The sequence below is a fragment of the Equus caballus genome, chromosome 25 (assembly GCF_041296265.1).
Source record: "Equus caballus isolate H_3958 breed thoroughbred chromosome 25, TB-T2T, whole genome shotgun sequence".
Lineage (NCBI taxonomy): Eukaryota > Metazoa > Chordata > Mammalia > Perissodactyla > Equidae > Equus > Equus caballus.
This window is the reverse complement of record NC_091708.1, coordinates 11,350,303-11,364,018: the sequence shown is the minus strand read 5'-3', so window position 1 is coordinate 11,364,018 and position 13,716 is coordinate 11,350,303. Positions and strand designations below refer to the sequence as shown.

The 13,716-nt window shown below is 48.3% G+C and overlaps 1 long non-coding RNA gene across 1 annotated transcript; it reads right to left on the bottom strand.

Moving 5' to 3' along the window:
• Positions 1-10,972: 10,972 nt before the first annotated feature.
• Positions 10,973-12,342, bottom strand: LOC138920712 (uncharacterized). Its single transcript, XR_011432395.1, has 2 exons — positions 12,179-12,342; positions 10,973-11,181 (listed from the first exon to the last, which is right to left on the bottom strand). It is a non-coding gene; the product is annotated as an uncharacterized lncRNA (long non-coding RNA).
• Between the last annotated feature and the right edge of the window lie 1,374 nt (positions 12,343-13,716).

Below are 13,716 nucleotides of genomic sequence, written 5' to 3'. Positions count from 1 at the left end.
ACATGAGCTTTCCTTTGTTCTGTAAAGAAATAACTCACATAGCTATGCCTTATAAATTTAGCCCTACCCTCAACCCATTGCAGCCCCTCACTGCCCGTGGGTCCCGTCCCCGTGCTGCAGCCCCTCACTGCCCGTGGGTCCTGTCCCCGTGCTATTCTCTGAATAAAGGAGTACTACTGCCAGACCTTGAGAGTCCAAGAAATCTTTCTTTCGACTCCTCGGCTCGCCGAGCCTGAATCAAGTGGTCGGGGGAAGGGACGCCCAAGGAGGCCTTAGATCTGAGGGAGTAGGGAAGAGTGGCTTTTGTAAGAAGGGAAGCAAAGAAGAGTAGGTGATTTTCAAAAAGGACAGTCCAGGTTCTTTCTTGTTTGGATGACAGATACAAGAAAAGGACGCATTTGATCACACTTCCCTGGGTATATTTTTAAATGACAAAAGCTAACCAAACTATTCACTTAAAAAGAGAAACTCTTTCCAACTCCAAGAAGGCCAGCACAGCTCTGGTTGGTGCCCTGATCAGTAAGCCAGCTTGCACTCTAGCTTTGAGCCAAATTTTGAAAAGCACCGGGCTGCATTTCCCACAGGCCTTGTGTGATCAATGCCAGTGGCCGGCAGGGAGGGGACGTTTACAGGGAGGTGGCCAGGGAAGGAGAAAGGTGCTTCAGGCTGGGAGGCAGGCACTCTTGGGTTCAGTCCTGGCTTTGCCACTGGCTATGTGGCCTCAGACAAGCATTTGTCCCTCTCTGGGCCTGTCTCCCCCTAGATCAGCAGTGTTCAAACTGGGTGGCAGAGCTCTTGAATTCTGAAGAGGCGCCAGGGGCCACACAGGTCCAGGAGTGGGTAGGGGGTCCCTCGCCTGCCGCCTTCTGGAGGGCTGGTCATTTGTTTTCTCCCTTTAGCTGACATATTGACTACTCACTACCTGCCAAGCACTGTTCTAAGGTCCTACTTGCATTACTTGTTTCACAGATGAGGAAACTGAGGCACAAAGAGATGAAATGGCTTGTTCAACGTTGCAGCGCTGATCGAGGACAACGCCGGGATTGGACACACGCAGTCTGGCTCCAGGGCCTGCGGTTTCACAGGCTTGCCTCATGGCCCCGGTTATTCTCGCCCTCCTCCACGTCCCCACGGTCCCCGCTTGTCCTCCACTGCCCTGTACACCCTTGCCCACTGTAGCTCTAGGTCGGCCTGTCAGACTCTTCTTGGCCACACTGGGAGCATGTGGAGGGTCAGGACTGAGTCAGGTTTATCTCTCTTCCCCCGGAGCACAGCCTGGCCCCCGTCGGCTCGGTCTCAGTGACTTACTTAGGGGCTGTCCTAATGAAGGTTTAAATGGGGACAGAGGGTGCCCAGAAATGAAGCGGCTCCTCTGCCCACTCTCCGGGCACCACCTCTGTGCCAGACCCTGCACTGGCACTGTGGATGCAGAGAGGAATCCAAGCAGGCCCCTGGCCTCCGGAAGCCCAGCCTGGCCAAGCAGGCAGAGCTGGACGCTGGTAAGAGAAGCCCTGGCTGCTATTGTCTAGCGTCACCCTGACAAACCCCGCTTTCCTCAAGATCACACGAAACCTGCCTGTGCCCGTGACAGCCTTGGAGCCCAGCTGGTCGCGGGGGAGGGCAGGCAGATGGCAACACTGGCCAGCCAGTCCCCACCCAGAGGGCCCTTCATTCCCTCATCCAGCCAGACACAGACTGAGCGGTGCCCGGGCTGGCCCTCGGGGGGCGCAGACGAGATGGATCAGACAGTCCCTGCCCCAGGGAGGTCACGGGCGAGTGGGCATGGTGAGCTGCCAACAGGTGACTGTCCCACTAACTGCAGGACTCAGACCCCGGCAGAGCACCTCCAGGTGCCCAGTGCGGATGTGTGGATCACAACTGCCAAACACACACTGAGCCAAACCTTTGTTTTACAGGTACGGCCCCTGAGGGCCAGAGTGGGGATGACTTGGCCACAGTCGCACAGAGGTCAGTAGCAGAGCCAGGCCAGGAGCCCCAGCATCCTCTCTCTTCACCCCTAGCCTTTGCCCCAGCTCGGGAGGCAGAACCTTGAAGACCTGACGCCTGCCTTCCCCAGCATCGCTCAGGTTTGAGGAACAACAGACAGAACTCAACGCTCCCCTTCCTGACACCTGCCCCCCAGGCCCACAGGGACAGCGGCCGCAGTCGGGGGGCTGCTTAGACTGGCCTGCCTGGGGACCCGGCCCCTGGTCCTCACCCTGCCCCAGAGCCCCAGGGGCTGGTCACCTGCTCGGGTGCTGCCTGTCCCCCCACACTGCTTGCCCAAGCCTGTGGGCCGTGGTTCACTCCTCTAAGGTGGACCCGGAGAGGCTGGGACTGGGAGGGGCTTCTGTGGGGGCAGGAACCTCGGGGAGGGAGCAGCCGCAGAGGGGCACTCGCACTCGCCAAGCTCCTACTGGGCGTGGGCGCAGTGCACAGACCTACCTGTGTGCAGTCTCAGTTCACCCTCACAACTCTTGTCCGGGGGTTGGATGACCCCATCTTTCAGATGAGAGAAGCCAGAGACGGGCTGTGGTGGCCAGGCGCCAAGCTCTGCAAGGCAGAAGGGGGTTCCGCATCGCCATGAGGGCCTGTGGGATCCAGTCCACTTGTGAGCACCATTTCCAGTAGCTTCGCTCCATAAGTAACAGCCCAGCTTCCTTCTCCAAGTGTAGGACTCTAGCTTCACAAAACATTCTCAGCAGGTGTCTCTCTGAGCCCCTATGCCCTGAGAAAGAGGAGGGGAGAGGACAGCCTCCCATTTCACAGACAGGGAGGTGGGGCCTGACAGCCAGGTCTCCCGGCCAGAGTTCTCTGGGGACTCTAGACCCAAAGTTAGCTTTTGCCAGGAGTTATTTTGGAGTTCATTAAGGTACCTGGGTTGACATGGCAGGAAAGGAGAAAGCTTTCCACCAAAGAGGGCGAGCAGGGGAGACAGCAAGCAGGGTTCAGGGCGGGTCAGGGATTCCAGACAGACACACATGGTCTGGGTCTCTCGGCCCCAGCCCACACTATCGGCCAGACCTAGTCAGTCAGGACCATGGCTGTCCCCAGATGAAGCCAGCATCACCCCCACAACAGGCCCCACTCACAGCCCCGTTTGTGGTCCAGGTAGATGCTGTGAGGGCTTGAAGAGGGCTGGGCACAAGCCAACGACGGGAGAGTCCTCTGCGTCCTGTGCCATGTGGGAATCGAGTCTTGCCAGTGGGGGGAGGCATCGAAAGGGGCTCCCAGAGGCAGCGTGTGCAGTGGGGCAGGAGCGTGCGCTCTGGAGCCAGAACTGTGGCCTCAGGTAAGGGGCTTAGCACACCTGAACCTCACTGTCCTCAGCCGTAAAATGAGGGTGATGATAGACACCACCTCCAAATGGCTGTGAGGACCCACTGCACGGAACACTCTGAGCACGGTGCCCAGCGAGGAGCGACAGCTGCTGGTGGTAGTAATAGCGCCATGAGTGGTGTAAACAGTGGTATCACCGAAACAGACAGAAGCCGCAGGTTTCACACTGGGCCTACAGGGCCTTGGAGCTCTGAGGAGCTGCCTCAGGGCTCAGGGGCCACCAGACATGGCAGAATCAGGCAGGGCTGTTCCTAGACTGGAGCAGAGCCTAGGGCAATTCAACTAATGCAAGGACCACCCTGTCAAGTATACACCTAGTGAATGTCACGAAAAGGTAGGTGCTTGGCAGTGTCAGTCAGAGCATAGTCAACAGTGCCCCATGCACCCCACCCACCCACACCGTACAAGGGGCCTAAGGAGTCTGAGCGTCGGGAAGTGCAAAATATTTTTGCTCATGCTCTATCCCCAGCACCTAGCACAGTCAGTCACATAGTAGGACCTCAGTAATCTTTGTTGGATGAAAGGACAATCAAGCAGGGCTCTGACCAGTCAAAGGAGCTCCTCTGCTTTCTGTTTTACACAACGGGCTTCTGTGTAGGTTTCCCTTTGAACAAAAAGGATTTTTAACAAATAAAATTGAAATCCCGTGACCTAGTTCATGCCCTTCCTTTTACAGAAGGGGAAACTGAGGCATAGAGAGGCAGAGGGACTGGCCCCAAGGCACAGAGCTTCGCAGTGCAGTCAGTGAGTCCGCACAGACTGGGGGCTTTCTCCTCCACCCCGTTAGGTCCTCTTCCAGGAGCTGAGGCTGCGGGGCCAAGAGTAGGGCTGTGCCGGGTGCTACTCGAGCCACAGCCTCGGCACCAGGTGCCCGGAGAGCAGGAGGGGTGAGGCCTCCCCTGTCTCCCACTGCTGGCGCGGAACCCAGTGCCGTCAGATGTGGCGCCAAGATTTACGCACCTGGATGTTTATCGTCATGTTATTTGTAATATTGAAAAATTGGAAATGACCTAGAAACAGGTTAATAAATTATGCCAGACCTTTTAATGGAATATAGTGCAGCCACCTGAATTCATCTCTTTGGAGACTGTTAAATATCATCTTAGAATCAAAGCAAAATACAAACCTCTAAGGCTGACGACAAACTGAAAAAAGGCATATATATGCGGAAAAAAGGGCTTGTTGGAAATATATCCTAATGTTAAGAATGGTTATTTCCAGGGCAGTTAGAAGGGGTTGGTTAATGGGTGATTTTTTTTTCTTCTACATATTTTCTGTATTTTTCAAATTTTCTGCAATAAATATGTATTATCTTTAGAATCAAAAAGGAAAAAGCAATTAAGATTCCCTGCCCAGCGCCGTGTCCTCTGAGAGGGCCGGCCTCGCGCATCCTTGGATTCAGGGAGCATCCGCTCAGCATCTTGTTTCAGGCCCTTGTTTCCAGATGCTGAAAATGGCACACAGATGCCATTTTTAATCCATTTCACGAGTCAGTCACTGCATCTTAATAGGCTCCCTCTTAATCGCTGAACCAACCATTACAGAGTCTGAAAATGTTATAATACATATTATGCATTTAGGAAAGTAATTTCAACATTCAAGCTTTAAAACCCCAAAAGATACTACTATTTGTGTCTTCTGCGCCCCATAGAGTGCTCTTCGCCTTCTAAGAAGGAATCACGCAGCTCTTTCCCTGCATAGACTAACGGTTCTTTTCTCTTCCAGTTGATCTTGTCATTGGTGCTAATGGTCCCTGGTGCACTGTGTGACTTTGAACAAGTCACTTGACCCCTCTGTGCTTCAGCTTCTTCCTCTGTAAGGACCTTTCCAGCTTGAGATTCTTAGCTTCTCCCAGTTCCTTGGCGGTAAGCAGCTTGCAGTGTCAAGGTGAAGAGATTTCAGCCACTGGACCCCTTGGCTGGATCCTCACATAGTACTCCTCAAATGCTGACTTGTTGGTTTCCGCATCCAGACTTCCGAGCATTTCAGAGAAGAAGTGAGCATCCTTTGGGGCAGTGCTTAGATAAACTCCACCTCCTAAATGGGCAAATCATTCTGATCTAAATCTTTACACCCATTAAACACCTCATTAAACACCCAGGTCCTGGAGGCTCTCGATCCAGCTCCCCTGCCCCACAGCCCTGCAGGGGTTCCGACTGCCCATAAATAACACGGTGTAAGAGGGCATCTGCAGGCTCTGCATCTTGCACTCCAGCTGCCAGTATTTTTATGGGGTATGGATCCTGCCAGGCTCCCACCCTCCTCCATCTCCATGGTTACCAGGGAGGGCCCAGCAGAATGTCTTCCTTGGAGCACCAGCCCCGTCTCCACTGAAGTTTCTCCCCTCCCAGGAACGCATTACATTCTCCCAGATGGAGAGCTCTTTCTACCAGAAGACTTTGTTCTCAGCCCTCCTGCCAAAGGAAGTCTGGGCGGTCCGCAGATCCTTCTGCCTCAGGGACACTGACCAAGCCACTTTCCAGACAGGTAAAGAGCCTCCCTCTCCTCTCAGGAGCCCAGAGGGCTTTGCCGGGGGCTAGAGCCACCATTAGGACCCCAGCCTCAGAGCCAGACCCCAAAGAGTAGCTGAGGTGACGAGTCAGCCAAGCAGAAAAAATGGTCAGGGGAGCCATAAAAATATAAGATGTGGGGCTGGCCCCAATGGTCTAGTGGTTGGGGTTCAGTGCACTCTGCTTCAGTGGCCTGGGTTCGGTTCTCGGGCACCACCCATCTGTCAGTGGCCATGCTGTGGTGGTGGCCCACATGAAAAAAAAAAAGAGGGGGCTGGCCTGGTGGTGCAGTGGTTAAGTTTGCACATTCTGCTTCTCTGAGACCCGGAGTTCACTGGTTTGGATCCCGGGTGTGGACATGGCACTGCTTGGCAAGCTGTGCTGAGGCAGGCATCCCACATATAAAGTAGAGGAAGATGGGCACAGATATTAGCTCAGCACCAGTCTTCCTCAGCAAAAAGAGGAGGATTGGCAGCAGATGTTAGCTCAGGGCTAATCTTCCTCAAGAAAAAAGAAAGAAAGAAAGTCATTAAAATGGTATCAGTGCAGGTGGGGTCTGGTTATCCAGGGGTCTGGTTATCCAGCAGTCTTTAACTTTGGATGGAAATCAGGTCAGGACGTCCTGCTCTTCCCAGAGGATATAGACGGGTATGGAGGCCAGAACGCCTTGGGCTTCTCTCCCTGGAGCAGCCTTGATCCACATCACCCATGACCCCCTCCCTCTTTGGATTCGATTAACTTGCTAGAGCAGCTCACAGAACTCAGGAAACGTTTTACTCACTAGATCGCCAGTTTGTTATAAAAGGACATAACTCAGGAACAGCCAGATGGAAAACACACACAGGACAAGGTATGTGGGAAGGGGCGCGGAGCACCCACACTCTCTGAGTGCCCACTCTCCCCAAATCTCCGCGTGTTCACAACCTGGAAGCTCTCTGAACCCTGTCCTTTCGGGTTTTTCTGGAGGTTTCATTACATAGACATGATTGATTAAGCCATTTGCCATGGGCGATGGATTCACCCTCCAGCCCTCTCCCACCGGAGGTCAGGGGGTGGGAGTGAAAGTTCCAACCTTCTAATCACTGGTCGGTTCCACTGGCAACCAGCCCCCATCCTTAGGTGGGGTCCAAAAGTCACTCATTAACATAACAAAAGACACCTTTGTTGCTCTCATTACTTCAGAAATTCCAAGGATTTTAGGAGCTCTGTGCCAGAAATAGGATGAAGACCAAATGTTTATTTCTTATAAATCACAATGTCACACAAGGATTCCAGTGTAAATATATATTTGGGAGGCAGCCCCAGGAAACAACTGTTGGAGAGTGGGATGTGAGGCAGGGAAAGGTGTGTGGTCAAGCTTCAACCCACGTGGGACCTCTGGGGGTCAGAGTCCTGCACCCCCACCTCAGGCCCGGCAAGGTTGCAGGGTATGCGCACACCGTCCCTCACGAGATGGAGGCTGCTGGGGAGGATACTTCTGGCCTGCCCTGGGCTCTGGCGGCAGGATCAACCCTTGGGCAAAGAGATGCAGACGCTGACACTTGGGGACGAGGTGTCACGGCAACGGGAGGGGCCAGGGCATCATCAGCTGCAGCCACTTAGACGCTTGGCAGGCAGCTCACCTCCTCTGGGCAGCTGTTCTGACTACCACACCCTGTGCAGAGGAAGGCCAGCTTTATCCCCTTCTGCAACCTTGCCTTGCTGGGAGGGGACAGGGAACGTGGGGACACTGGGCTCCAGGGAGAATGGGGAGTGGCTGTGAGACAGGACCGCCATGCTGATATCACCAGAGCTGCTGGTCCTTCTCCGCCCCAGGCCCCTCCATTCCCAATGCTAAGACTCAGGGAACGCTGAGGCGCATCCTTTATTAGCTGCCGTCCCTTCCCAGCCTCACTTTCTCACTCTCGCCCATGTGTCTCCCGGATCACCTTCCGGATAAACCACCTGCACTCGAACCCTTGTCTCAGCTCTGCCTCTGGGGAACCCAAACTAAGACGGGAGGCTATGGACAGAAATGGTCAGAGAGGTGAGATGGGGGCACTTTTCTGGAGAAGTCTAAATAGCAAGACTGAATAGTATAAAAATGTCAGTTCTGCCCAAATCAAATTCTCTGCTTTATACAATCCCATCAAAAGCACGGTAGAACAACATTTAGATCTTAATCTTTTTTCCTCCCCAAAACCCCAGAGCATGCTTGCATATCCTAGTTGTAAGTTGTTCTAGTTCTTCTGTGTGAGAGGCCACCACAGCATGGCTTGATCGGTAGTGCGTAGATCCGCGCCTGGGATCCAAACCAGCAATCCCTAGGCCACCGAAGTGCAGTGCATGAACCTAACCACTCGGCCACAGGGCCAGTCCCCTAGATCTTAACTTTTAAAAAGAATTTTCCAGTTATCAGTTTCCTATTTTTAAGTGTATCAGTTTCCTATGACTCCTGTAACTAATTACCACAAACTGAGTGGTTTAAAACAACACAAATTTATTCTCCTACAATCCTGGAGGGTCAGAAGTCCGAGGTGAGTCTTCAGGAGATAAAATCAAGGGGTGGGAAGGGCTTATTCCTTCTGAAGGCTCTAGGAGCTCATTTGTTCCTCGCCTCTGCCAGTTTCTAGAGGCTGCCAGCATCCCATGGCTTGTGGCCCCATGACTCCAGTCTCTGCTTCCATCGTCTCCTCTCTCTGCTCCTCTTGCCTCCCTCTCAAAAGGACCCTTGTGATTCCATTCAGCCCGTCTGGATAATCCAGGATCCTTAACTTACTCACATCTGCAAAAACCCTTTTGCTACGTCAGGTCACAGACAGTTCCAGGGATTAAGACATGGATATCTGTGGGCAGCCGTTACTCAGCCTACCACAGTCAGACAAATAAATGAACCAGACCTGCTAAGGAATTTTTGAAGAAACAAAGAGTAGTGAAGGTAAACTTGCTTACTTGATAAATAAACTCTATAACTCTAATAATTGAAGCAGTGTACTATTGGTGGAAAAATTAAGAGTTACACAGTGGCATAGAAATAGATCCAATTATATGTTAAAGGTTAGTTTAAGATAAGTGTGGTGAATCAAATAAGTGGGGAAAGAAAGAAGTGATTATTCCATATATAGTTCAGTTGGTTAATTATGTGAGGACAAATGTTTCCTTATAACTTAAAATAATTATAGGTAGATTAAAGAGTGTAATGTCTAAGAGTTTAACCAATAAAGTAATAGAAGAAAATATAAGTAAAAATGTTTACTAGCTTTTGATATTAAGAAGGATTTCACAGTAAAAAAGCAATAAAATTCATAATGGAAAAGACTCGTGAACTTGACTACATAAAATTTAAAGCCTCTAAGTCAAATATACTGTTATATGAGTGGCCAATAAGCACATGAAAAGGTATTCAATATCCTAAATCGTCAGGGAAATGAAAATCATTATTACAATAAGATACCACAGCAACCCACTAGAATGATTAAAATTTTAAAAACCTACCACACTGAATGTTGGCAAGGTTATGGAGAAACTGGCACCTCGTACACTGCTGGTGGGAATGTAAAATGGTGTAATCACTTTGGAAAATAGTTTGGCAATTTCTAAAAAAGTTAAACACCTACGTAGTAGATGATCCAGCAATTCCATTCTTAGATATTTATCCAAGAAAAAGAAAACACATGTTTACAAAAAGACTGCTACAAGAATGTTCATTCAAGCAGTATACTAGAAACAACCCAAATGTCAATGGACAGGAGAATGAATACACAAACTGCTATGTTCATGTAATGGAATACCCCTAAGCAATAAAAAGGAACAGTGTATATCCGCAGTAACAACATGGCTGAATCTCTAACACATTATGTTGAATGAAAGAAATCAGATGCACAAAAGTACCTATTTCATTATTCCATTTGCATTAAATGCTAGAACAAGCAAGGCTGATCTATGGTGATATAAATCAGAGCAGTGGTTGCTTCTGGCAGAGCAGAGGCAGGATGAGGATTGACCAGGAAAAGACACAGAAGCTTTCTGGGGTAATAGAAATATATATTTTGATAGAAGTGTGGGTTACACAGGTATACGCATTTGTCAGAACTCATCACACTTAACACTTAATGCTCTGTGCATCTCAATAAGAAAAAATGAAAAAAATAAAATAAGTGACAAATTAGAAATAATGTTTGTGAAAAATATGACACAGCCTCGTAACTTCAATATATAAAGATTATTTGGAAATCAATAACATAAACATGAACAGTCACTTCCCCCCAATTAGGGAATAGACACACACATACACACACACACAGATGAAAAGTAGTAATAAAATGGTATGGATATATACTATACATGTATATATACATACATGTACATATATACACATACATGTATATATACATACCTAAATACGAAAAATGATAAAAGAAACATCTCTCTGTATGAAAAGCAGTAATAAAAGAAATACAAATTAAAATAACAATAACTCTAAATATCAAATTAATTAGCAAAAACTGTTCAATAGTGATTAAACTAAATGGCTATCTGGATAAAGGAGGAGGAGAGTGTTTAATAACTGATAACAATAACAATAATCCTCCCTCGCCCCATCCTTTTTTCTCCTCTGCAGCACTGGCCTTAGAAGAAGGCCTCACCTAGCAGAAATGACAACACTGAGGTTGGAATTCTGAAACACAGCCGTGGCCACACTAGCCAGCCAGAGTTCCATTAGGAAGCTCAGAGATAGAGAGATATGAGTCCAGCACATTCTCTACACTGTCCACGAATTTTTATCCTGACTCACAAATCTCTTCCCACCTCTCTCATCTCTTCAACCTAGAGTTCCCTCATCATTACCTAGAGCCTTATTTATTCAGTTCTCCCGTCTACACTGCTATCTTTTCAACCACTGCCACCTCCACATTCTCAATCAAGAGACTGACTTTGATAATCTGATATCAGTCAACAACTTCCCAGAAGGTCACAGGCCTGAGGAAATAGGGGTTTCCCTGATAAGACATCATCTTATTTCCTTTGTATAAGAATGTGCTGTCACTCAAGAGAGCAAAGAAGAGAACAAAGAAAATGCAATTAATTAACAAACATATATTAAAACATTCGTTCTCATTGGTAATAAAAAAATACAAATGAAATTAAGGTTCCATTTTTTTCTTATAAAATTAGCAAAAATTAATTTTTATTAACAATATCCAATGCTGATAAGAGTATTATGAAATTGAGGGTACTCTATATTGCACTGTCTCTTGAGAGACCAATTTGACAATATGTATCAAGGCATAAAAATGTCCACACTATTGACCCAGCAATTCATCTTCTGAAATAGTCCACTAATGATAAAAGCCTAAAAGAAGAAGAGAAAAAGCTTTATGTATGAAGATGTTCACAGTCATTTGGAAGCAGCATAAATAATGCACAAGAACATGGATAAGTAAATTAGGGCACATACATAAAATGAAGTATTCTGTAGGCATAAAAGAAGTGTGACTCAATAGAAATGGAAAAAGCAATTCACTGAAAAAATGATCAGCCATCCTCCTGATTAAATACTAAATGCAATTAAACCAATAGACAGATATCATCTTTCACCCTTCACATTGGCAAAGATTAAAAATTGTGTTAACATGCTCTTGGCAAAACGTGCACATGCTCATTTGCTGGCCGTGGGAGTGTAAATATTGTAACCTCTTCTTGTGTGAGTGTGTAAACCATCCAAACATATACAAAAATATGGGCAGTAACATAATAAACATCCATGTATCTATTACCCAAGTTTTGAAATATTAACATTTATGAGACTTCTTTGAAAAGCAATTTGTCAAGATCTCAATCAAGATGGCGGCATAGGTAGACTCTGAACTCACCTCCTCCCACAAAGACAACCAGGTTACAACTATTCTTGGAAAAATTACCCTGGAGAAAAAATTGAAAACTGGATAAAAATAACCTCCACAAAAAGGGACAGTCACAACTGAGGCAGAAGAGGCAGAAATTTCTCCAGGAGAGAAAGCAAGGCACCTTCACAAGTGGCAGAGCTTCACAGCTGGCCTGGCAGTAGCCACGCTAAGGCCCACGGCCTTCCCTGGAGAAGTGGAGACCTTAGTGGGGGCGTGTTAGTGCTATAAGCATCCTTCAGACTCAGCACAACTGAGACGAGTGTCCTACTATCTGGCTTCATGGGCTATTAACAACAACGGGGGAATATCCCTAGAAAAGCTATCTGACAAGCCAGAAAAAAACCAGCTCTTAAAGGACCCACGCACAAATTCACCCCCGTCTCAGAGAGCAATCTAAAATTGCCAGACAGAAGGCTGACAGTCCTTTGGTGAAAACAGACTCACCTGGTAGGCTCTGGGTACATCTTGGTGAGAGGTAAGACCTCTCTGGAGACGGAGACATTGGTAGCAGCCATTGTAGTGACCTAGTACAGGCATGCTGACACAGACGCTGGCAGATGCCATTGAAGCTCTTCCCTGGCCTGTTAGCCCAGGGGTTTGCCACACCCACTAGAGCACAGATTTAATCCAGTTCAGCCAGGGCAGGCAGCTCGCCCTAGGAACCAGCCACACCCAACAGTAAGCCTCAGGCCACTTGTTGGCCTACATAAACTGGGTACCTTGATCCTCTACAGGCAGGTGAGTGTGTCTGCCTCTATGGGGCAGGGCCTGTGTGAAGACCAGGTAAACTGTGGGGGCTGTTGGTGGGAGGAGGGGGGCTCTGCAGTGGGGTGACTGGGTACACTCCAGGCGGTCGGAAAGCATTCATGGATCAGGGTTGTGTTGAGGGTGTGAGTGGACCTGTGTGGGGTGGGGCTTATCAGTGGCAGAAGACCATCCTTCACAAACAGACACAAAGAGGATCAGCCCCACCTTACAAAGGCTGAAACAATTGGGTGCTCCTGTGCCTAGGGCCAGCCCTACTCAGCTGCAATCCTATGAGAGCTGACAACAGCCCTGCAGGCCTGAGGCCTACAGCAGCTATAAGCCCCTGAGCCTAGAAATCAGCTACACTGGGTACCTACTCAATTAACAGGAAAACTGCAACAGGAGTGTGCTTCTAGACCTTGTAGGCAGTGGTACTGGGGCTCCCCAAACCTGATTTACAAACAGCCGGCCAAAGAGGGAAAGACTAGATTCCCTGGGTACCTGCAGTAAGAGCAACCCTACCACAGCAGAAGGACAAAACTGGCCCACACAGGGGTCACTCCTGGATCATTAGGACTGGTGACAAGAGGGAAGCAGACTGCTGGGCCTCTAAAGGTATCTCTTACATAAGGCAACTTCTCCAAGATCAGGAGACATAGCTGACTCACCTAATCCATAGATATAAGCACAGAGAAAGAGGCATAATGAGGAGGCAAAGGAATATGTTCCAAGCAAGGGAACAGGACAAAAACCCAGAAAAACAACTAAATGAAACAGAAATAAGCAATCTACCTGACAAAGAGTTCAAACAAAAACTCATAAGGACGCCCACTGAGAGGAGAAAACTGGATGAACACAGTGAGATCGTCAACAAAGAATTGGAAAATATAAAAAAGAACCAATCAGAAATGAAGACTACAATATTGGAAATGAAAAATTCACTAGAGGGACTCAATAGCACAGTAGATAATACAGAAGAACAGATCAGTGAGCTGGATGAAAAACTAGAGGAAATCACCCAAGCTGAACAGATAAAAGAAAAAAGAATTAGAATAAGAACAGTCTAAGGGAACTCTGGGACAATATCAAGCACGCTAACATTCGTATTATATATGTCCCAGAAGGAAAAGAGAGAGACAAAGGGGCAGAGAATCTATATGAAGAAATAATAGCTGAAAACTTTCCTAACCTAAGGGAGGAAACAGACATCCAAATACAGGAAGCACAGAGAGCAC